Raw genomic sequence first — 24,689 nt, 5'->3', positions numbered from 1 at the left:
AATAGAGTACTGACCTAAGAAGACAAAATATTTTTAAACAAATATTGCCTTGCCATTTTGGTCAGGAATCCCATAATTTTAAAAATTCTACTGTGGAGATATCAGCATAACTGGCTCTCTGTGACCTTGTGAGAGTAACAGAATTACTCTATACTTCAGTTGTCTTTAAGGTACAATGGGGAAAACAATTATCCCCACCTCATGGGTTGTTGTTTTGAGAATTACTTGAGTTGAGGCACAAAAGCCCTTAGAACAGTGGTTGGCACATAGTAAACTGCTCATTAAATGTGAGTTTGCATGTTGAGATTTTTTCAAGTTCTGAAAGTTTGACAGTTTGCATGTGTCTTCAATAAAGTTTAATACAACAGAATCTTAATCATCAACTGATGCATTTTAAAATAACTTCTTTTCACTACAACCACGTTTGGATGACCTAATTACCTTGAGAATATCTCAAGAGCACATGGAAGGACTGCTCTCAGAAAACGGTGCCATTTCTCCACATGGCTGTACAAAAAACTGAGGGGTCATCCTTGACTGTGCCTTATCCCCATGCACCCTACACGCACAGCCACTTCAAGTTCTGCCTGCTGTACCTCCAAACACGCCCTGTCCAGGTTCACTCCTCCCTACCTGCACACAGCTGCAGCCCTGGTCCCATCCACCTGTGCCTCTTCCCTGGACTTCTGCAATATTTTCCTAATGGTTATCCCCACTCCCTATCTTGTCCCTTTCCAGTCCATTCCCCACACAGCAGTCAGAGTCACCTTCTGACAATAGGAATCGCAATCAATGGCACATTTACAAATTGTAATTCACCTGAATCTCTCACTAGCCCTACTCCAACCTCTGACCCAAGGGATCTGTTGTCCTAAGGATGTTGCATACTCTTCAGATGTGTCCCTGTAGGTGAGGTGCACATGAATACATTCACCCGATTCACACAGTCTTCTCCAAAAGTACAATCACAGTCCTCATCTTCTGTTGCAATTTTTTTCCACTTTATATAAATTCTCAGGATTTTTAAGTATTTGCATTTTATTAGTACTTTTGGTTTTGGCATATTTAACAAGATTATTGTTCATGTTTATTTTATGTAAATTTTCTGTTGAAATGAATTACCAATATCTTTGTCATTAGTGTGTGTTACAAATTACGGATACTAATCCTATATATGGTACAGTTTGCAAATACTTTCTCCAATGTTTTAAGATAATTCTTAATTTTATTACTATCGAAATTGATTTTCAATTTCAAAAATATTATGACTTAAAAACTTTACAGATCATTTTTTTTTAAGAAAAATTTGAATGCTCCCTTTGGAATGGCAGCCCCCAGGGAAATTAGATCATTCAGGGACCAGGAGGCATGAAGACAAAATGAGGAAAACTTTAGAATAACTAAAAACTAGTTGCCGATAGGGATTTTATCTCCTCTATCATCTTCATCACCTTGAGAGGTTGAAGAGTGAGCACCTCACCTCTGGGGCCACAATAGCAAGAGAGTGGAATATGGCCATTTCTCAAGTCCTGGAAGCCCAACTTCTAAAAGAAAGGTGCTCAGGATCCTCTAGGGAGGGTGAGGGATGGAACCTCATTCCAATCCTGCCACTTACCTAGGGAGGTGACTTAGACTCTGTGAGCCTGAGCTTAGTCATCTGTGAAATGGAACTGATTATACAATTGTTACAGAGCTGTCCCCAGGCATAAATGAGAAACGTTGTCCAAAGTATATGGAATGGAGTGGGACTTCAATGGCCTTTAAATGTTGAGACATAGCAGTAAGGGCTGGCTGAGCCTCAGGGCTCAGGAGACATTGTGAAAAATCATTTCTCATTGTTTCTCCTAATAAGAACACAAACATCTAGAAGAAAGAAGCAAATATCTCTCTGATATGCCTTGAGTTCAAAGTTTTTGAGATAGAAGGTTTTCTATATTCTTAAGTATTATCAGAAGGTCACAGGAGTCATTCAATATCATGCCTCTTAGCAGACTCAGATCAAGTTCCCCCACAATGGAAGGACAAACATATTTGTGAACTCACCTGAAGAGCTCTGTGATAGATTGCATGAGGAAAGCAAAGTATGGTGTTTGCTTAATAGCTGCTTCTGGACAGTTTGGTATGTTAATATGTTTATAGGAAAAATCTGAACCTGTCTACCAGTCACCAGGGCAAGGGTCCTCAGATCATGCATGATCCAGTCACATCACACCAGGATTTCAGCCATCTTCTACCTCCCTGAGAGGCAAAAATCCAGAAATTACTAGCATTTCTGTGACACACAGTTGTCCGTTCTTTCCTCATCTAATAACTATATTTGTATTGAGCTCAAAACATATACTAGTCCATTGGAGACATCTCATGAGCTCTAAAGTGGAAATAGGAGAGTAAGAAACAAAATAATATATAGGAAAATTCAAGGGTTAAATACGAGATGAAATGGGTTCTTCACATTAGCTTTTAAACTTACTGAAATTTCAAGAAATTGAAGATTTTTAAAAATTCTTCCTTTAACCCCTCACCGCCTATTCAGCCACAGGATTGGATATCTTTCCTCCCCCAACTTTTTTTTCTCTCTTTCCTTTTTTCCAACCAAAGTTAAAGCTCTAAAACGAGTTTTCTGCACTTCCTACAAAACTACAATGAGATATCATCTCACTCCAGTTAAAATGGCTTTCTGCAAAAGACAGGCAATAACATATACTGGCAAAGATGTGGAGAAAAGGGAACCCTCATACACTGTTGATGGGAATGTAAATTAGTACAACCACTGTGGAGAACAGTACGGAGGGTCCTCAAAATCTAAAAATAGAGCTGCCATATGACCCAGCAATCCCACTGCTGGCTATACATCCAAAAGAAAGAAAATCAGTATATCGAAGAGTATCTTCACTCCCATGTTTGTTGCAACATTATTCATAATGGCCAAGATTTGGAAGCAACCTAAGTGTCCATCAACAGATTAATGGAAAAAGAAAATGTGGTACATATACAGAATGGAGTACTATTCAGCCATAAAAATAAAGAGATTCTGTCATTTGCAACAACATGGATGGAACAGGTGGTCATTACATTAAGTGAAGTAAGCCAGGCACAGAAAGACAAATATCACATGTTCTCACTTATCTGTGGGACCAAAACTCAAAAAATAATTGAACCCATGGAGATAGAGGGTAGAAGGATGGTTACCAGAGTCTGGGTAGAGGTGGGGAGGTGAGGGAGAGGTGGGGATGGTTAATGAGTACAAAAAATAGAATGAATGAATAAGGCCTAGTATTTGATAGCACTACAGGGTGACTACAATCAATAATAATTTAATTGTACATTTTAAAATAACTAAAATAATATAATTGGATTGTTTGTAACACAAAGGAAAAATGCTTGAGGGGATGGATACCCCATTTTCCATGATGTGACTATTATGCATTGCATGCATGTATCAAAATATCTCATGTACCCCATAAATATATACACCTATCACCCACAAAAATTAAAAATTAAAAAAAAGTTTAAAGGATATTGAGTGTTGATTTTTCTCTCCTTCCCCAAACACTATTGGAAGGTTAAAAAAAAAATTTCCTGAAATCATAAAACACGTGTTTTCCTGTGTCTGGCTGTGTTCAACCAACATAATATATATGTGATTTACATTTTGTTGTCTGTAGTTGTAGATAGTCATTTTCATTGATGGATGGTATACATGGTATGGATATTTCTTTTCTTTTGAGATGGAGTCCAGCTCTGTTCCCCAGGCTGGAGTGCAGTGGTGTGATCTTGGCTCACTGCAACCTCCATCTCCCGGGTTCAAGCTATTCTCCTGCCTCAGCCTCCCGAGTAGCTGGGATTACAGGTGCCCACCACCATGCCCAGCTATGTTTTGTATTTTTAGTAGAGATGGGGTTTCATTGTGTTGGCCAGGTTGGTCTCAAACTCCTGACCTCAGGTGATCTGCCTGCCTCAGCCTCCCAAAGTGCTGGGATTACAAGCGTGAGCCACCGCACCCGGCCTGTATGGATATTTCACAACATATGTATCTGGTATGAAGGTTTGCAAATTTTGACCTACTATGAATAATGGTGCTTTAAACATTCTTGTACATATCTCTTAGATGGACATTTATTTTTACTTTACTTCGACATATATGATTGAGTGGCATTTCTGAGTTAGGGTATATGTATGTTCAGCTCACTAGACACTGCCAGTTTTTCAAAGTGTTCCAATCTGTATTCCCACCAGCAGTGTTGAGAGTTCCACTGCTCCACATCCTCACCAACACTTCACTTGGCATTTTCAATCTTTTTTATTTCTTGTGGGTCTATGGTGGTATCTAATTATGGTTTTAAATGTAATTTCTTTGATTTAATTTCTCTTTAACTCTGAAATGTTTCGTCTCATTTAATCTAAAGTGGGTTCCACCGCATTTTTTTTTAACCTTCTAATTTATTTGCTTAAAATCTGGATCTTTAGTCTTGTGGAATGCTGATGCTGTTAAATACCTTTCTGCATATGGAGGTGATCATATAATTATTTCCTTGGCTGTATCAATATACTAGATTATAGTAATAGTTTTATTGATATTGAAACATGTTTATATATATAAAAGCCCCATAAGGTCATGACCTGTATTTTATGTCCTCTTTTGTTTACTAATATTTTATTTAAGAACATTTGTTCATATTCTGTGATGAGATTATTCTGGAATTTCATTTCTCCTGCAGTTTTTGGCATGTTTCAGAATCAACTTTATGTACTTGCTTCATTGTTTCATATATTCCCTATGCCCTTCGACTATTTTAAATAGTATTGGTATTATCATACCTTGAAAGTTTTGCTAGAATTCTCTTTGGGAAAGCTCTGGGTCTGGTGCTTTTTGAAGGCAGATAATTTAACCAAATTCACTATGTCTTGTATGCAATTGGTCTGTTAAGACTTTTTGTGTTTCTTGAGGCCAGTCTGGGTAAGTTGTGTTTTTCTAGAAAATTACTGATTTTATCTGTTTCCAAATGTATTTGAATAGAATTCTGCAAATTTTTCAGTTAAGAGACTTGAAATTTCCTTCGTTTTGAAGGCCTTGTCACCGTTTCTGTTTCAAAATTGTGTATTTGTGTTTTCTTCAGTTTTCTTGAATACTTTACCCAGTGACTTTTCATGTTTTTGGTATCTCCTCAAATAAATCTTCCTTACTTTTACATATAAATTACACTGTAGTTTGCCTTTTTAACCCATTCATTTCTGTTTTAACCTTTAACTATTCAACTGCATTCTTTTAGTTTATGTTGTGGTTCTTTATCTGGCTTTTTGAATTGATTGTTCAATTCCTTTTTATTGATATAGCTATGTAATGCATAAAAATATTATCTGACCACTGCTCTAGCTGTAAATTCTGATATGTTCTGTTTTTATTTTCATTACTCTCATTGCATTCTACAATTTTAATCTGTATTTGCCTTTGGGCCCAAGCTTAACAGCCTCAGATATTAGTATGATTTTTCATATATCTCATTGCTGCTTCTGCAGTTTTCCTCTATAAAACTACATTTTTGGCTGGGTGTGGTGGCTCACACCTGCAATCCCAACACTTTGGGAGGCCGAGGCGGGTGGATCACCTGAGGTCAGGAGTTCAAGACCAGCCTGGCCAAGATGGTGAAACCCCATCTCTACTAAATTAGCTGGGCATGGTGGCAGGCGCCTGTAATCCCAGCTACTCAGGAGGCTGAGGCAGAGAATTGCTTGAACCCGGGAGGGAGAGGTTGCAGTGAGCCAAGATTGCGCCACTGCACTCCAGCCTGGGCGACAGAGTGAGACTCCACCTAAACAAACAAACAAAAAAACCCAAACAAACAAATAAACAAAAAAACTACATTTGTGTTGTGTGACTAGGTACACAAGTATTAATACATAATGTATTCCTAGTGAATTTTAACCTTTACTATTATTAGGTGTGCTTTTTTATCTTTTAAAATCCATTTTGTTCTCAATTCTGCCCTCTTAAAAATTAAGATTGTGAAAAATATTCCATGCCCATGGATAGGAAGAATCAATATTGTTAAAATGGTCATACTGCCCAAAGCGATTTACAGATTCAATGCTATTCTATTAAACTACTAGCAATGTTTTTCACAGAACTAGAATAAAAATTCTAAAATTCACTTGGAACCAAAAGAGAGCCTGAATAACCAAAGCAATCCTAAATGAAAAGTGCAAAGATGGAGGCATCACACTACCTGACTTCAAACTATAATACAAGGCTATAGTAATTAAAACAGCATGGTACTGGTACAAAACAGACACACAGACAAATGGAACATAATAAAGAACACAGAAATAAAGCCACACACCTACAACCATCTGATCTTCAACAAAGTTAACAATAACAAGCAATGGGGAAAGGACTTCCTATTCAATAAATGGTGCTAGAATAACTGGCTAGACATATGCAGAAGATTGAAACTTCACCTTTACCCTTCAAAAATCAACTCAAAATGCATTAAAGACTTAAATGTAAAACATAAAACTATAAATACCCTAGAAGAAAACTTAGGAAATACCATTCTAGACATCAGCCCTGGCAAAGACTTCATGATGAAGACACCAAAAGCAACTGTAGTGAAAACAAATATTGACAAGCAGGACCTAATGAAACTAAAGAGCTTCTGCACAGCAAAAGAAACTATCAACAGAGCAAACAGACAACCTACAGAATGGGAGAAAACATCTGTAAACTATGCATCTTCCAAAGGTCTAATATCCAGGATCTATAAGGAACTAAATCAACAAGCAGAAAAACAACCCCATTAAAAAATGGGCAAAGGACATGAACAGACACTACTCAAAAGAAGATATACACATGACCAACAAGCATATGAAAAAATGTTCAATATCACTAATCATTAGGGAAATGCAAATCGAAACCACAATAAGATACCATCTCACAACAGTCAAAATGTCTATTATGCAAAAGTTAAAAAGTAACAGATGTTGGTGAGCTTACAGTGAAAAGGGGATGCTTATACACTGCTGGTAGGAATGTATGTTAGTTCAGCCACTGTGGAAAGCAGTCTAGAGATTTCCCAAGTAACTTAAAATAGAACTACAATTCAACCCAGAAATCCCATTACTGGGTATATTCCCAAATGAATATAAGTCGTTCTACCATAAAGACACATGCATGTGTATGTTTATCACAGCACTATTCACAATAGCAAAGACATGGAATCAACCTAGATGCCCATCAACAGTGGACTGGATAAAGAAAATGTGGTACACATACACCATGGAATACTACAGATTCATAAAAAAGAATGAGATCATGTCCTTTGCAGCAACATGGATAGAGCTTGAGGCCATTATCCTAAGCAAATTACTTTTACTTTGATGTTCTTTTGTGCCATCTTCTTTCACCTTCTATTTGGACACCGAAATAGCAGCCTCTCCTTGAGGACCAGAAAGCAGACAGCATAGAGCAACAGAACATGAAGATGAATCTGCTGTACAACAGACTGAAATCAGGAGACCTGGGTCCTCAATAGCAGATTTAGCTTTGTGTAAAAAAGACCATGAGAAGTCAGCTGGCCTGATCTGGCCTCATCCCTTTCACAGGAAAAGATTGACATTCTCAGGGGTTAAGGACATGAGCCTCGGAGTCAGAGTGAGTACAATATTTTGGCATACTTAATTACTGGTTTTATGATCTTTAGGAAATGTTGAGTCTCCAGACAAATGAAACCCATATGTAATGGATATATATTAAATATGCCTGCATAGAGAACAAACTGGGAGGAACTATACAAAAAGGACAATTTATCAAAAATTAATAAGTGGGAGGGGTCAGGGATTATTTATTTATTTCTGAGCTTGACTATGCTTTCCACAATTTATAAATTAGCATGGAGCTTTTTAAAAGTCAGAATTTTTGCTCATAGAAACAGTATTTGTTATAAAATAGTTCAGACATACAAAAATTATAGAATGTGAGAACTTTCTATGTACCCATGCTAACATATAAAATAGTATATAGGCAATCGATAGTCACATTGAAGTCTGATTGTATTAGCCTCCTACTTCCCCAGAGATAATCACTATACAGAATTTGGATTTTTCATTTTTAAGACATTACCTTATAGTTTTATTACACATGTACATACCTGTATGTAAAATATGATATTGTTTTGTAGCATGGTTTTCTCTCTAAATACCTGGCTACCTCATTGAAGAAGAGGAAGTAAGAAACCTGAGGAGAACAAACATGCATTCATATCTCAACAGTGGGACCTGCTATATATATATGTCTCCAAGTCGTGTGTATTATCTTTTAGACTACTAAAACAGACACATCCAGGTCTCAGTTTATATGCTATAGAGAGCAGTAAAACATTCTACAGTTACTATTTTCAAACTCTTCTTTTATCTGATATGTTCAGTGTCACAGTTTTCCTGTGGCTAAATTGCCTAAAACAATCTCAGTGTATCTTGAATGCAAGACATTTTCTCATTTGTCTGGGGCTAATTTTCTACCTTTCTTTCAAACTGTTACTAATTTAGGCCTGTCCTTTATAACCAGAACCTAATCTAGACCATCCTGCTGAAAGAAGACAGTATTTTCTGGGAGTTAGTTTTCATGTGTTCAGACTACTGCCCAAATCCCTTAGATGGTATAGGGATGCATTCCATTTAGAACTTGATTTGATATCTATTACAAGTGCTGGGCATGTGTATATTTTCCTTTTATAACTTTTAATTACATAAGGAAGGTACTTGTGTAATTATACATCATAGTCAAGATGTAGAACTGACCTAAAAGTTCATCAGTGGATACACAGGTAATGAAAACATGGTGTATTAATTCACATTTGTTGATTGCTCCTGGGACCCTGGGCTGAATGAGACTATGACTATACTTCTACCCCGAATCCCGCTGTGTCAGGGTTCCCCTCTCCTTATCCTCCCCATTCCCCCACTGAAGCTGTAATGCTGAACTCTGAGTGATTTCATGAAGACCATCCCGCTTTCCCGTCTCTGTGGCAGTCACTGCTTGGCTAACTAGGTGGGATAAGCAGGCAGTAGGAAGTGAAGAATGTTAACAAGGAATGGAGAAAGCTCTTTTAGGTAGTTTAAATTTGAAGGAGAAGAGAGAGACCCAGAGACAGGACATAGAGGTGGAGGGGGCAGGAGACAGAGAGAGAGAGAGAGAGAGAGAGGAGGGGAGGGGAGGGGACGGGGGGGAGGGGAGGGGAGGGGAGGGGAGGAGAGGGGAGGGGAGAGGAAAGGAGAGGGGAGGGGAGAGGAAAGGAGAGGTATCAATCCTGTGGCTAAATGTGTATTGAGGGGTCCAAGAGGAATTTTTGAAAATCTTTCATTTCTTAAAAGTTGATCAAGTTTAAAAATTAATGTGAAGGAGCATACCATCTTAAAACTAATCTTTGAAGTTGGTGATATATTATTTTCATTCTTACTCTATTATTTCCATTTTAGAGATCATGAGATGCCTTTAGTTACATAGGTATTGAGCTTAATATATATTTAGTTATTAATGAATGAAGGAATGGACAATTGTGTGTATAGAAATGGTAGTAACTCTTGGATTTTTGTGTTTCAAGAGGTAGAAGATGGTTAAAATACTGCTGTGATGTGGCTGGATAATGCATAATCTGAGGGTCACCGCCCTGGTGGCTGTGAAACAGTCTAGAATTTTCCTGTTTTACATATATGTGTGTGTGTGTGTGTGTGTGTGTGTGTGTATAAAACTTTTTCTTTTTTTGAGACAGTGTTTCACTCTGTCGCCCAGACTGGAATGCAGTGGCCCGATCTCAGCTCACTGCAACCTCCGCCTCCCGAGTTCAAGCGATTCTCCTGCCTCAGCATCCTGAGTAGCTGGGATTACAGGCACGCATCACCATGCCCGGCTACTTTTTGTATTTTTAGTAGAGAGGGAGTTTTGCCATGTTGGCCAGGCTGGTCTCGAACTCCTGATCTCAAGTGATCCGCCCACCTCAGCCTCCCACGGTGCTGGGATTACAGGCATGAGCCACTGCACCCTGCTTTCCTATAATATATTAATATACCAAACAGTCCAGGAACAACCATTAGGCAAACTCCACACTTTGCTTACCTGGTGTTATCTATCACTGAGATCACCAGGTGAGTTCAAAGACATGCCTATCTTCCCAGCATGAGGAACTGAATTTGGGTCAGCTCAGGGACTTGATGCTGAACAGCTCTTATGAGCTTCTGATAACACCCAAGAACTAGAGAAACAGCTGTCCATAAATCTTTCAACTCAAGGTATATCACAGGGACATTTGCTTTCTTCAACTAGATGTGTATTTTTCTCAAAAGGGGAAACAGTAAGAAATGATTTTTCACACTGCCTCCTTAGCCCTGAGGCTCTGCCAACCCCTACTTCTGTGTCCCAACATTTAAAAACCACTAAAGTTTCACTCTATGCCATATACTCTGGGCAGGTTTTCTCATTTACCCCTCAGGAAAGCTCTGGTATTGTCAGTTACATTTCACAGATGACTAAGTTCAGGCTCACAGAGCCTAAGTCACTTCCCCAGATAAATGGCAGGATTGGAATGAGGCTGATCCCATTAATCAAGCTCCCAACTCCATCCCTCCCTTCCCTATGCTGAACCCTGCCTCCCCTGCAACCTGGTCTACTCTCAGAGCTGCAACCTTGGCTCTGGCTACCAGAAGGCACATCATAGCTATCTCAATTTTTGTTTTTAAATTAAAAGCAGCTTATTTTGCATAGAGTAACAAATATTACGAGTTTTCTGTGGTTGTTTGGAAAATTCACATGTATATGAAAACAGTTCCATTATCTGTTGACCCCAAATCTACATTGCATTCATTGATTTTTCACTTCCCTCCTTGGTGCAGGTTGCAGTGTCCACATTGCAGGAGGGTGGGTGAGGGGTCCTTTTCAGACAGCAGGGCATTCACCCTCCTCCATTACCCCACCCCTATACAGGCTTCCCAGATTTCCTCCCACCTTCTCTCTGTCATTCCCTTTTCAGGACACTATGGATACAGCTGCCCAGACCCTGCTCCTGTGCCCTCATCCTCTCTCTGTCACCGCCCACTGCCCCACACTGCCCTATGGCTGCCCGCCTAGGATAGCCAAGGATGTCCTGCAGTTTATTTTTTTTTCCGTCTTCTTTTAAATACATCAGTATCTTTCTGACAGAATCATTCTGTACCTGGGTTCATAAGGTGGGTCGTAAGGAGGTATTGTAGTTTTTGCTCCTTGCGGACACTTCTTTGCTGAAAAGTTTGATAATGGTGGTACCGTGGTGCCCTTTCCCGACACAAATCTGCATTGCAGCTAGAACAGGAAGGTGGGAAGGAGAGATTGTGGCCCAAGCCCACCCTATAAAGCTTTCTGGAAATCTTGGTGGAAAAGTGAGCATTCCCAGTGTATAGGGGTACTGAAGGACTCCAGACAAAAATTGCTGCCTTTTACTGTGCCGAGAAGAGAGCTCTATGTGAGAGGAAGACAAAATATTTTAATTTTTATTCTTTGACCCCTGGATAGAGACCTATATAAGAAAAAAGGGATCCAGGCTACTTGTTATCTTTGTAACCCTCTTTACATCTTTATTACTATCTTTTCATGGAAATACATTTCTATGATAACATTTGAAATTACAACATAATATCAATATTTTTTATGGACCCGGTGTTTCATTTATATGATATCCTAAAGTTTATTTCCACAGTAACCTAGTGGTGAAAATTTAGTTCCCTTACCATAGTTTCTATTACAGACAATGGTATATATAACACTCTTGCTCATATGCACAAATATTTCAGTAATAATTTCTTTATAAGTTTTTGAAAGAGTATCTTTAAGCCCCAGACACTTAAAAATTTTATATTAAGTTGATGAAATCAAAATACTTTTACTTTTTAAAATTTTTTTTTTATCTAAATAGGTTTTTGGGGAACAGGTGGTGTTTGTTTACATCAATAAGTTATTCAGCGGTGATTTCTGAGATTTCGGCACACCCTTCACCCAAGCAGTGTACACTGTACCCAATGTATAGTCTTTTATCCCTCAACACTCCCCACTGTTTCCCCTGAGTCCCCAAAGACCAATGTATCATTCTTATGCCTTTGCGTCCTCATAGCTTAGCTCCCACATGAGTGAGAACATACACTGTTTGGTTTTCCATTCCTGAGTTACTTCACTTAGAATAATAATCTCCAATTCCATCCAGGTTGCTGCGAATGCCATTATTTCTTTTTTTTTATGGCTTAGTAGTATTCATATATATATATATTATATATATATTATATATATATTATATATATAATATATATATAATATATATATAATATATATATAATATATATATTATATATATAATATATATAATATATATATAATATATATTATATATATATTAATATATTATATATATTATATATATAATATATATTATATATATTATATATATATTATATATATTATATATATTATATATATATTATATATATTATATATATATAATATATATATAATATATATATTATATATATATTATATATATATATCTCACATTTTCTTTATCCACTCATTGATTGATGGGCATTTGGGTTGGTTCCATATTTTTGCAATTGCAAATTGTGCTGCTGTAAATGTGTGTGCAAGTATCTTTTTTGTATAATGACTTATTTTCTTCTGGGTAGATACCCAGTAGTGGGATTGCTGGATCAAACGGGAGATCTACTTTTAGTTCTTTAACGAATCGCCACACTGTTTTCCACAGTGGTTGTATTAGTTTACACTCCCACCAGCAGTGTAAAAGTGTTCCCTTTTCACCCCACCTACTCAAACATCTATTATTTTTTTTATTATGGCCATTCTTGCAGTTATAAGATGGTGTTGCATTGTGGTTTTGATATGCATTTCCCTGATCACTAGTGATGTTGAGCATTTTTCCATATGCTTGCTGGCCATTTGTATATCTTCTTTTGAGAATTGTCTATTCATGTCCTTAGCCCACTTTTTGGTATTTTTATTTTGTTTTGTTTTGTTTTTTCTTGTTGATTTGAGTTATTTGTAGATTCTGGATAATAGTCCTTTGTCAGATGTATAGATTGTGAAGATTTTCTCCCACTCTGTAGGTTGTCTGTTAACTCTGCTGATTATTTCTTTTGCTGTGCAGAAGCTTTGTAGTTTAATTAAGTCCCATCTATTTATTCTTGTTTTTGTTGCATTTGCTTTTGGGTTCTTGGTCATGAAGTCTTTGCCTAAGCCAATGTCTAGAAGGGTTTTTCTAATATTATCTTCTAGAATCTTTATGGTTTCAGGTGTTAGATTTAAGTCTTTGATCCATCTTGAGTTGATTTTTGTATAAGGTGAGAGATGAGGATCCAGTTTCATTCTTCTACATGTGGCTTGCCAATTATCCCAGCGCCATTTGTTGAATAGGGTGTCCTTTCTCCACTTCATGTTTTTGTTTGCTTTGTTAAAGATCAGTTGGCTGTATTTGGCTTTATTTTTGGGTTCTCTATTCTGTTCCATTGGTCTATGCGCCTATTTTTTTTTTTTTTTTGTCTTTCTTTGGCTATTTGGGCTCTTTTTTGGTTCCATATGTACCCATGCATGAGCATGGGATGTGTTTCCCTTTGTTTGTGTTGTAGATGGCTTTTATTACTCTAAGGTATGTCCCCTTTATGCCGATTTTGCTGAGGGTTTTAATCATAAAGGGATGCTGGATTTTGTCAAATGCTTTTTTCTGCATCTATTGAGATGATCATGTGATTTTTGTTTTAAATCTGTGTATGTGCTCTATCACATTTATTACTTGTGTATATTAAATCATCCCTGCATTAATGGCATGAAACCCACTTGATCATGGTGGATTTTCTTTTTGATATGTTGTTGAATTTGGTTCACTAGTATTTTCTTGAGGATTTTTGCATCTATGTTCATCAGGGATATTGGTCTGTAGCTTTCTTTTTTGTTATGTCCTTCCCTGGTTTTGATATTATGGTGAAACTGGCTTCATAGAATGATTTGGGGGAGGATTCTCTCTTTTTCTATCTTTTGGAATAGTGTCAATAGGATTGGTACCAATTCTTTGAATGTCTGATAGAATTCAGCTGTGAATCTGTCTGGTTCTGAACTTATTTTTTAGTTATTGGCAATCTTTGTATTACTATTTCAATCTCTTCCTGGTTTAATCTAGGAGGGTTGTATATTTCCAGGAATTTATCCATCTCCTGTAAGTTTTCTAGTTTATGCACATAAAGGTGTTCATAGTAGCCTTGAATAATCTTTTGTATTTCTGTGATATCAGTTGTAATATCTCCCATTTCATTTCTAATTGAGCTTATTTGAAACTTCTCTCTTCTTGGTTAATCTTGCTAATGGTCTATCAGTTTTATTTATCTTTTCAAAGAACCAGCTTTTTGTTTCATTTATCTTTTGTATTGTTTTTGTTTGTTTCAATTTCATTTAGTTCTGCTCTGATCTTCGTTATTTCTTTTCTTCTCCTGGGTTTGGGTTTAGATTGTTCTTGTTTCTCTAGTTCCATGAGGTATGATCTTAGATTGTCTATTTGTGCTCTTTCAGACTTTTTGATGTAGGCATTCAATGCTATGAACTATCCTGTTAGCACTGCTTTTGCTGTATCCCAGAGGTTTTGATAGGTTGTGTCACTATTATCTTTCAATTCAAAGAATTTTTAAATTTCCATCTTGATTTCATTGTTGACACAACGATCACTCAGGAGCAAGTTATTTAATTTCCATGTATTTGCATGGTTTTTAAGGTTCCTTTTGGAGTTGATTTCCAATTTTATTCCATTGTGGTCTGAGAGAGTACTCGATATAATTTCGATTTTCTTAAATTTACTGAGACTTGTTTTGTGGCCTGTCATCTCGTCTATCTCGGAGAATGTTCCATGTACTGATGAATAGAATATATATTCTGTAGTTGTTGGGTAGACTGTTCTGTAAATATCTGTTAAGTCCATTTGTTATAAGGTATAGTTTAAGTACATTGTTTCTTTGTTGACTTTCTGTCTTGATGACCTGTCTAGTGCTGTCAGTGAAGTATTAAAGTCTCCCACTTTTATTGTGTTGCCGTTTATTTCATTTCTTAGGTCTAGTAGTAACTGTTTTATAAATCAAAAGGTCCAGTGTTAGGTGCATATATATTCAGAACTGTGATATTTTCCTGTTGGACTAGTCCTTTTATCATTATATCATGTCCCTCTGTCTTTTTTAACTGCTGTTGCCTTAAAGTTTGTTTTGTCTGATGTGAGAACAGCTACTCTTGCTCACTTTTGGTGTCCATTTGCATGGAATATATTTTTCTATCCCTTTACCTTAAGTTTATGTGAGTCCTTATGTGTTACGTGAATCTCCTGAAGACAGCAGAAACTAGGTTGGTGAATTCTTATCCATTCTGCCATTCTGTATCTTTTAAGTGGAGCATTTAGGCTATTTACATTCAATGTTAGTACTGAGATGAGGTACTATTTTATTCATTGTGCTATTTGTTGCCTGCATATATATATACATACATACATATATTTTGGACTGTGTTATTGTCATATAGGTCCTGTGAGATTTATGCTTTAGGGAGATTCTATTTTGGTATATTTTGAGGATTTATTTTAATATTTAGAGCTCTTTTTAGCAGTTCTTGTACTGCTGGCTTAGTAGTAGTGAATTCTCTCAGCATTTGTTTGTCTGGGAAAGACTGTATCTTTCCTTCATTTATGAAGCTTAGTTTCTCTCTGGATACAAAATTCGTGGGTGATAATTGTTTTGCTTAAGGAGGCTAAAAATAGGACCCAAATTCATTCTAGCTTGCAGGGTTTCTGCTGAAAAATCTGCTGTTAATCTGATAGGTTTTCCTTTATAGATTACCTGATGCTTTTGCCTCATAGCTCTTAGGATTCTTTCCTTTGTCTTGACTTTAGATAACTTGATGACTATGTGCCTAGGCAATGATCTTTTTTGCAATGAATTTCCCAGGTGTTCTTTGAACTTCTTGTATTTCTCCAGATCTCTAGCAAGGCCATGGAAGTTTTCTTTGATTATTCCCTCAAATACGTTTTCCAAACTTTTAGATTTCTCTTCTTCCTTAGGAACACTAATTATTCTTAGGTTTCGACATTTAACATAGTCTCAAACTTCTTGGATGCTTTAGTCATTTTTTTTACAATCCTTTTTTTTTTTTTTTTTTTTTTGAGACGGAGTTTTGCTCTGTCGCCCAGGCTAGAGTGCAGTAGCGCGATCTTGGCTCACTGCAAGCTCCGCCTCCCGGGTTCACGCCATTCTCCTGCCTCAGCCTCCTGAGTAGCTGGGACTACAGGCACCTGCCACTATGATGGCTAATTTTTTTTTTTTTTTGTATTTTTAGTAGAGACAGGGTTTCACCGTGTTTGCCAGGATGGTCTCGATCTCCTGACCTCGTGATCCACCTGCCTCGGCCTCCCAAAGTGCTGGGATTACAGGCGTGAGCCACCACACCCAGCCTAAAATTCTTTTTTCTTTGTCTTTGATGGATTGGGTTAATTTGAAAGCCTGTCTTTGAGCTCTGAAGTTCTTTCTTCTGCTTGTTCAATTGATTGCTGAGACTTTCCAGTGCGTTTTGCTTTTCTCTATATGTTCCCCGATTTCTCGAAATTCTAATTGTTTTTTTTTTAATTTATGCTGTTTCACTGAATAATTTTCCTTTCATATCCTGCATCACGTTTTTGATTTATTTAAGTTGGACTTCATCTTTCTCTGCTGCCTCTTTTATTAGCTTAATAATCAACCTTCTGAATTCTTTTTCTGGCTATTCCAAGATTTCATCTTAGTTTGGATCCATTGCTGGTGAGCTAGTGCAATGTTTCGGGGGTGTTAAAGAAACTTGTTTTGTCGTATTAGCAGAAATTTTTTTCTCGCTCTTTCTCATTTGGGTAGACTATGTCAGAGGGAAGATCTGGAATTCAAGAGCTGCTGTTCAGATTCTTTTGTCCCATGGGGTGCTCCCTTGATGTGGTGTTCTCCCCATTCCCCTATAAATGGGGCTTCCTGAGGGCCAAACTGTCATGACTGTCTTTGCTCTTCTGGGTCTAGCCACCCAGTGGAGCTACTGGGCTCCGGGCTGGTACTGGGGAGTGTCTGCAAAGAGTCCTGTGATGTGATCCATCTTCAGGTTTTGCAGCCAGTGGAGGTAGCAGGGGAGTGAAGTGGACTCTGTAAGGGTCCTTGGTTGTATTTTGGTTTAGTGTGCTAGTTTTGTGTTAGTTGGCCTCCAGCTAGGAGGTGGTGATTTCAAGAGTGCATCAGTTGTGGTCCTGCAGAGAGGATGCCAACTTTCCCTAGGGACAGCTGGTTAAGTATTCAGATTTCTCAGGCGGTGGGCAGGGCCATAGAACTCCCAAGAGATTATGACCTTGGTCTTTGGCTACCAGGGTGTGTAGAGAAAGACCACCCGGTAGGGGCAGGGATAGGCATGGCTGAGCTCAGCCTCTCCTTGGGTGTGGCTTGCTGTGACTGCTGTGGGGGATGGGGGTGTGGTGTCTGGTCCAATGGAGTTATATTCCCAGGGGGATTATGGCTGCTTCTGCTGAACCATACAGTTTGCCAGCAAGTGGGGGAAAGTCAGCGGTCATGGGCCTCACCCTGCTCCCATGCAGCCTGCAGCCCTAAAGGCTGGTGTCATTCCCACTGTGCCCTACAACAGCACCGAGTCTATTTCAGGGCAACCAGTGACCAGGGCTGAGAACTTGTCCCAGACCACCAGCTTCCCCACTGACAAAGCAAGCAGACTCACAGTTTTTCGGCATCTCAGGGGGCCTGCAACAGTGATCCAGTTTCTTCAAAGGGTCTGTGGATTCTCTCAGCTTTCCTGGTATGTTCCTGCAGTACTTCTTGGAGAAAAGGTTTACAGTACGAGTCTCCACATGCTGCTCTGTCCATCTCAGCAGGAGCTGCAAGCTGGTCCTGCCTCCTATCTGCCATCTTGCCCCCATGCATTTATCTGAAATCAAAATACTTTTAATAAAAGTATTATACTACTAATATTCCAGTGTGAAAGTTCCTTTCTGCTCATATTAGAAATAATGTGAATCTTTACTAATCTGATAGGCAAAAAAAATCATCTCTCATCATTGTTTCAATATAACTCATTTTTGCTCTCTTCTGAAATTTCATACTGTGGATGTGACATAATCAATTTTCACAACCCCATATTATTCAGAGTGTTCCAATATTCCCTATTATCTACACGACATGGATAGCATCTTTTCAGAGTCTGTGCACTGGTAGTGGGTGTAATCCAGGGCAGAGTTCCCATGGCTATTTGCTCTGGTGAGCTGAATGGGTCCCCTTGGAGCCCAACAACTATGTTGAGAGAATTGTAGTATTGTGATAACAGAACCTGGTTGATGTAGGAGTGAGTGTGTGTGTGTGTGTGTGAGAGAGAGAAAGAGAGAGAGTGTGAGTGTATGTGTGTGCTGACAACCACATTTCCCTTTACTTCCTTCTGGCTTGTGTCTTTGCATCTCATTTCGTCTCCCTTTCTAAATTCAAGCCCAAAAGTGAAAAAAGGGAAATATCAGGATGGCAGTACTTGTAACCAGATTTTAATCAACATTCTTCACTAAGTCCTGAAGATAAACATATAAAAGGAAATGCTAGCACAAAGCGTGTGTGCCTATGTAGGCCTTGATAAGTATTGCTCTACAGACACTCATAAAGTAGTGCCATTTAGACTCCCCAAGTATAGGGAGGTGAGAAAGGCTACAGAGGAATGAAGAAAGTACTGACGCTGACAAGGTGTTGCAGAGGAAAGGACCTGGACTCTGTGGTGGACACACATATTGGTCATTTGTCTATTTTCGGTTTTGTTGTCTGTGCTTTTAAGGTCTTAGCCATAAAATATTTGCCTAGACCAATGTACTAAAGTGTTTCCCCCAGGTTTTTGTCTAGTACTTTTATAGTTTCAGATCTTACATTTAAGTCTTTAATTGATCTTGAGTTGATGTCTGTATATGATGAGAGACAGAGATGCAGTTTCATTCTTCTGCATATGCATATCCAATTTTCCCAATACCATTTATTGAGGAGGATGTCCTTTCTCCAACGTACGTTCTTGGTGCCTTTGTTGAAAATCAGTTTTGTCTGTAAACATGTGGATTTATTTCTGCGTTCTCTATTCTGTTCCATTGGTCTTTGTGTCTGTTTTCATACCAATACCATGCTGTTTTGATTACTATAGCCTTGTAATATATTTTGAAGTCAAGTAGTGTGATGCCTCCAGCTTTGTTCTTTTTGGTCTGGATTGGTTTGGTTATCTGGGTTCCTTTGTGGTTGCATATCAATTTTAGGATTGTTTTTTCTATTTCTGCAAAAAATGTCATTGGTACTTTGATAAGGATTGCATTGAATCTGCAGATTACCTTTGACAGTATGGTCATTTTAACTATATTAATTCTTCCAGGCCATGAGCATAGGATATCTTTCCATTTGCTTGTGTCCTCTTCAATTTCTTTCATCAGTGTTGTGTAGTTTTCCTTGTAGAGGTCTTTCACCTACTTGGTTAAATTTATTCCTAGGTTTTTTTTTTGGTAGCTATTTCAAGTAGGCATGCTTTTTAAATTTCTTTCTCCACTATTTCATCATCAGCTATTTCGTCATTGGTGCATACAAACACTACTGATTTTTGTATATTGATGTTCTATCCTAAAACTATATTGTATTTATCAAATTTGGGAGGGTTTTGATGGAGTCATTAGGTTTTTCTAGATATAAAATTATATCATTTGCAAAGAGGAACAAATGTAAAGATATCCAACTTGGATATCTGTTATTTCTCTTGTCTGATTGCTCTGGCTAGGTCTTCCAGTACTATGTTGAATAGTAGTGATGAAGGTGAAAAAACAAGACCCTTGTCTTGTTCCAGCTCTTAGATGAAATGGTTTCAGCTTTTCCCCATTCATTATGATGTTAGCTCTGAGTTTATCATATATGGTTTTTATTATTTTGAGGTACGTTCTTTTGATGCCTAGTTTCTTGAGAGTTTTTATCATGAAGGGATGATGAATTTTATCAAATGCTTTTTATGGATTGGTTGAGATAATCATATGGTTTTTGTCCTTCATTCTGTTGATGTAATGTATTATGTTTGTTGATTTGCATATGTTGAACCATCTTTGCATCCCTGGTATAAATCCCACTTGATCATGGCGTATTATCTTTTTGATATGCTGTTGGATTCAGGTTGCTAGTATTTTGTTGAGAACTTTTGCATCTATTTTCATCAGGGTTATTGGCCTGTAGTTTTTTGTTGTTGTTGAGTCCTTGTCTGGTTTTTAATATCATAATAATGCTGCCCTCATAAAATGAGTTAGGGAGAATTCTCTCCTCTTCAATTTTTTTTCAGTAGTTTGAATATAACTTGTGTTAGTTCTCCTTTGAAGGTTTGGTAGAATTCATCAGAGAAACCATCCAGGTCTGGGCTTTTCTCTGTTGGAAAATTTTTATTACTGATTCAATCTCATTACTTACTATTGGTCTGTTCAGGTTTTCTATTTCTTCCTGATTCAATCTTGGTAGGTGGTATACGTCCAGGAATTTATCTATTTCCTCTAGGCTTTCCAATTTGGTGGTATATAATTGTTTATAATAGTCTCTGATGATTATTTGTATTTCCATGTTATCAGTCGTAGTGTCTCCTTTTTCATTTCTGATGTTTATTTGTGTCTTCTTTTTTTTCTTGGTTAGTCTAGCTGATGGTTTATCAATTTTTTATCTTTTCAGAAATCTAACTTTTTGTTTCATTAAAATTTTGTATATTTTTAGTTTCTATTTTGTTTAGTTTGGCTCTGACCTTTACTGTTTCCTTCCTTTTACTCATTTGGGATTTGGTTTTTCCTTTCTTAGTTCCTTGAGGTGAACAGTTAGATTGGTTATTTGGAATCTTTTTACTTTTTTGATGTAGGCATCTATTGCTACAAATTTTTCTCTAAGCACTGCTTTTGCTGTATCCCATAGATTTTGGTATGTTGTGTTTCCATTTTCATTTGTTTCAAATAACTTTTTGATATCCTCCATATTTTTTTTCTTGACTCAGTGGTCATTCTGGAGCATGCTGTTTGTTTATTTTCCACATATTTGTACAGTTTCCCAGGTTCCTCTTGTTATTGATTTCTACTTTTATTCCATTTTTGTCTGAGAACATACTTGATATGATTTTGATTTTTTAAATTTGTTGAGACTTGTTTTGTGTCCTTCTACTTAACTACTTCCTTCACCATTAAATAGAATACAGTAATAGCTATTTCAAATTAATGAACATAATACACATTACTTTTGTCAATCTGTGCAAACGTATGTTATGTTGTGTCTAAATATTCATCAAAATATTTTTATTCCTGAATACCAAATTTCAGACAATATACAAAAGCACATATATGAATTGTAATTAATCTTCACCTCTCACTAGCTCAACTCCTACCTCCTGACCCAAAAGGTCTGTTGTCCATAGAATGGTGCACACTTTCCAGACATGTTTCTGTGGATGAGGTGCACATGACCATGTTCACCTACATATGCACGTAATCTTTGCCAAAAAGTGCAACCACATTAATCATCTCCTTTTGCAAGCTGTCTTTTCCACTTAATATTCTTCTGAGGATTTATATTAGCATCTTATTAGTTCTTATAGTTTTAGCATAATCAACAAGTTCCTTGTTCATGTCTATATCTATTGGAATTCTATGTCAAAATTAGTTGCCAACTGTTTTGTTACTGAGTTTGCCCTATAAATTATGGATACTAATCCAACATCTGAGATGTAGTTTGAAAATGTTTCCCCGTTATTTTACAGACATTCTTAGTGTTATTTTCATTTAGAATGTGTTTTCAACTTCAATAATATGAATAAGATATATACAGATTGTAATTTAAAAAGAAATACTAGTGAAGAACACCTTAGGGCGTGTGTACTGTCGGCCTTGAGAAAAATTCAAGCATTGAGAGTCCTGGAGATATCAAGACAAAAATGGAAAAATACTTAAAAATACTTAAAAGTAATTCTAGAGTTAGCTGCTGAACTGGAGAGAAAAGAGTTTATTCCCTGCTTTACATAAACTTTCCTAAAGTACCCTGATTTGAATAATTGTCAAAGTGATAGGTACCTTGAATAGCAGTTAAGATTAAAGGAGATGAAATATAAAGTGCATTTGCTTACAGTAGTTTAGTGTATGTTACTTTCCTTCTCTCCAGCTCACCTGTCCCAAGGCCAACACTTGAGCTTCTGCCTGAGCCCACTCACCACTTCGAGAAGCAACCAACTCATGTGGCCCTACACCCAGGTCTCTTGGCATAAATGGTGGGATTTAATCTTCTCTATCTTCTTCATCACCCAGAGGGGTTGTGGAGTGAGGACGCATTGGTCCACAATAGCAGGGGGGTGGAATCTGACCATTTCTCAAGCCCTGGAAGCCCATCTTCTAAAAGGGAGGCTACTCAGGGCTGTCTATGGATGATGAGGGATGGAACCTCATTTCAATCCTACCACCTATCTGGAGAAGTGACTTAGGCTCTGAAAGCCTGAGTTTGGTCATCTATGAAATGGGACTGACCACACCATCCTTACAGTGCTGTCCTGAGGGGTAAATGAGAAAACCTGTACAGAGTATATGGCATAGAGTGGGACTTCAATGGCCTTTAAATGTTGGGACACAGCACTAGGGGATGGCTGAGCCTCAGGGCTAACGAGGCATTGTGAAAAACCATTTCTCATTGTTTCTCTTTATGAGAAAACAGATATCTAGTTGAAGAAAGCAAATGTCCCTGTGATATGCCTTGAGTTCAAAGATTTGTAGACAGTTGTTTCTGTACTTCCTGGGCACTATCAGAAGCTCATAAGAGATGTTCAACATCATGCGCCTGAGCTGACCCAAATCCAGCTCCCCATGCTGGAAAGACAGGCATATCTTTGAATTCACCTGTTGAGCTCAGAAATCGGTAACACCAGGGTAGCAAAAAGTTGTGTTTGCCTAATGGCCGTTCCTGGACTAGTCAGTATGGTTTTGGGCTCTTTTTTTGTTTTTGTTAAGGAAAAATTTGGACCCATACCGCAGCCACCAGTGCAGTCTTCAGATCATGCGGTATTCAGCCACATCACTCCAGGTTTTCGGTCATCTGCTGCCTCCCTTAGAGACAAAAATCCAATAGTTACTAGCAAGTCTTTGACACACGATAGAGTTTGGCTGTGTTCCCACCCAAATCTCACCTTGAATTGTAATAATCACCACATGTCAAGCACAGGGCGAGGTGGAGATAATTGAATCATGAGGGCAGTTTACACCATACTGTTCTCATAGTAGTGAATAAGTCTCACAAGATCTGATAGTTTTATAAATGGGAGTTTCCCTGCACAAGCTCTCTTGCCTGCCACCATGTAAGATGTGTTTTTGCCTTCTGCTATGATTGTGGGGCCTCCCCAGCCATGTGGAACTGTAAGTCAATTAAACCTCTTTCCTTTATAAATTACCTAGTCTCAGTTATGTCTTTATTAGCAGCATGAGAACAGACTAATACAACACACAATTATCTAGTTTTTAATTAGCTAACAACTAAATATTTACAGAGCCCAGAATTCATGCTATTCCATTGGAGGTACCTCATGAACTCTAAAGTCGAATTAACTGGGCAAGAAAGGAAATTAATATATGGGTGACTTCATTGCTTAAATCTGAGATGAGATGGTTCTTCTCATTAATTTTTAAACTTGATCAGGTTTCAAAAAATTGATGATTTTCAAAAATCCCTCCTTGGACCTCTCATCACCTATTCAACCACATGATAGAGATACCACTCCTCTCCCTCTCTCCCTCTCTCTCTCTGGCGCTCTCCCTCCAGCGCTCTCTCTCCCTCTCTCTCTCTCTCTGTGTATGTGTGTGTGTGTGTGTGTGTGTGTATATGTATGTGTGTATGTGTATGTGTCCTCCCCCATTGGATTCTCTCTTCTTCAAATTCAAAGTTCCACAAAGAGTTTTACACATTCCTTGTTAATACTCTCCACTTTTCACTGACTCTTTATCCCATTACACTATGGATTCTGTCCCCAGGATCATCAATTAACACATACGAATTAAAACTCTTTTGAAATACCTTCCTTGTGCAATCAAAAATAACAAATGGAAAGCAAAATATACTCATGCTGAGCAATTGTGATACAAAATCAGATCGAGCTCTAAATGACATGCATCCCTGAACTAATCAATGGATTTGGGTAGTAGCCTGGACATATGAAAATCAACTCAGGGAATCACTGTCTTCTTTCACCAGCATGACCCAGTTTAGATTCCAGATAGACAGGGTAAGCCTACATGAATTACAGTTTGGATGAAAGATAGAAAATTAGGTCTGGACAAATGGAAGGTATTTCATGTCAGGATACACTGAGATATTATTTTAGGATAGTTAGCTTCAGGGAAACTCTAAGATTTTGAATTCATCAGGGAATAAAGACGCTTGGAAAATGGTATCTGCAGATTTTGTTGGAGCTCCCCACAGCATATAAACTGAGAAAATGGGTGTGTCTGCTTCAGTGAGTCTGAAAGAGAGTATAAATGACAAATAGGCATATATGGTAGGTCCCTCTATTAAGATGCGAATGTGTGTTTGTTCTCCTCATGTTTCTTCCTTTCTCCTATTTCATGAGG

The 24,689-nt window shown here is 37.7% G+C and overlaps 1 protein-coding gene across 28 annotated transcripts in view; it reads right to left on the bottom strand.

The window, feature by feature from the left end:
* Positions 1 to 24,689, bottom strand: part of RAB40AL (RAB40A like) — a 417,954-nt gene that overhangs the window by 258,351 nt on the left and 134,914 nt on the right. For 19 of the 28 annotated variants that reach the window (XR_010154860.1, XR_010154871.1, XR_010154861.1 and 16 more), the window contains one exon: positions 23,098 to 23,174. The gene's annotated coding sequence lies outside the window, so the exon portion shown is untranslated. Of the gene's footprint in view, positions 1 to 17,907; positions 17,996 to 20,810; positions 23,175 to 24,689 lie in introns of those variants that run through there. The other 9 variants (XR_010154875.1, XR_010154870.1, XR_010154865.1 and 6 more) reach the window with 2 other exon arrangements.

Source organism: Pan troglodytes, chromosome X (assembly GCF_028858775.2).
Source record: "Pan troglodytes isolate AG18354 chromosome X, NHGRI_mPanTro3-v2.0_pri, whole genome shotgun sequence".
Taxonomy (NCBI): domain Eukaryota; kingdom Metazoa; phylum Chordata; class Mammalia; order Primates; family Hominidae; genus Pan; species Pan troglodytes.
The sequence above is the reverse complement of the archived record's forward strand: the minus strand, read 5'-3'. Positions and strand labels throughout refer to the sequence as shown.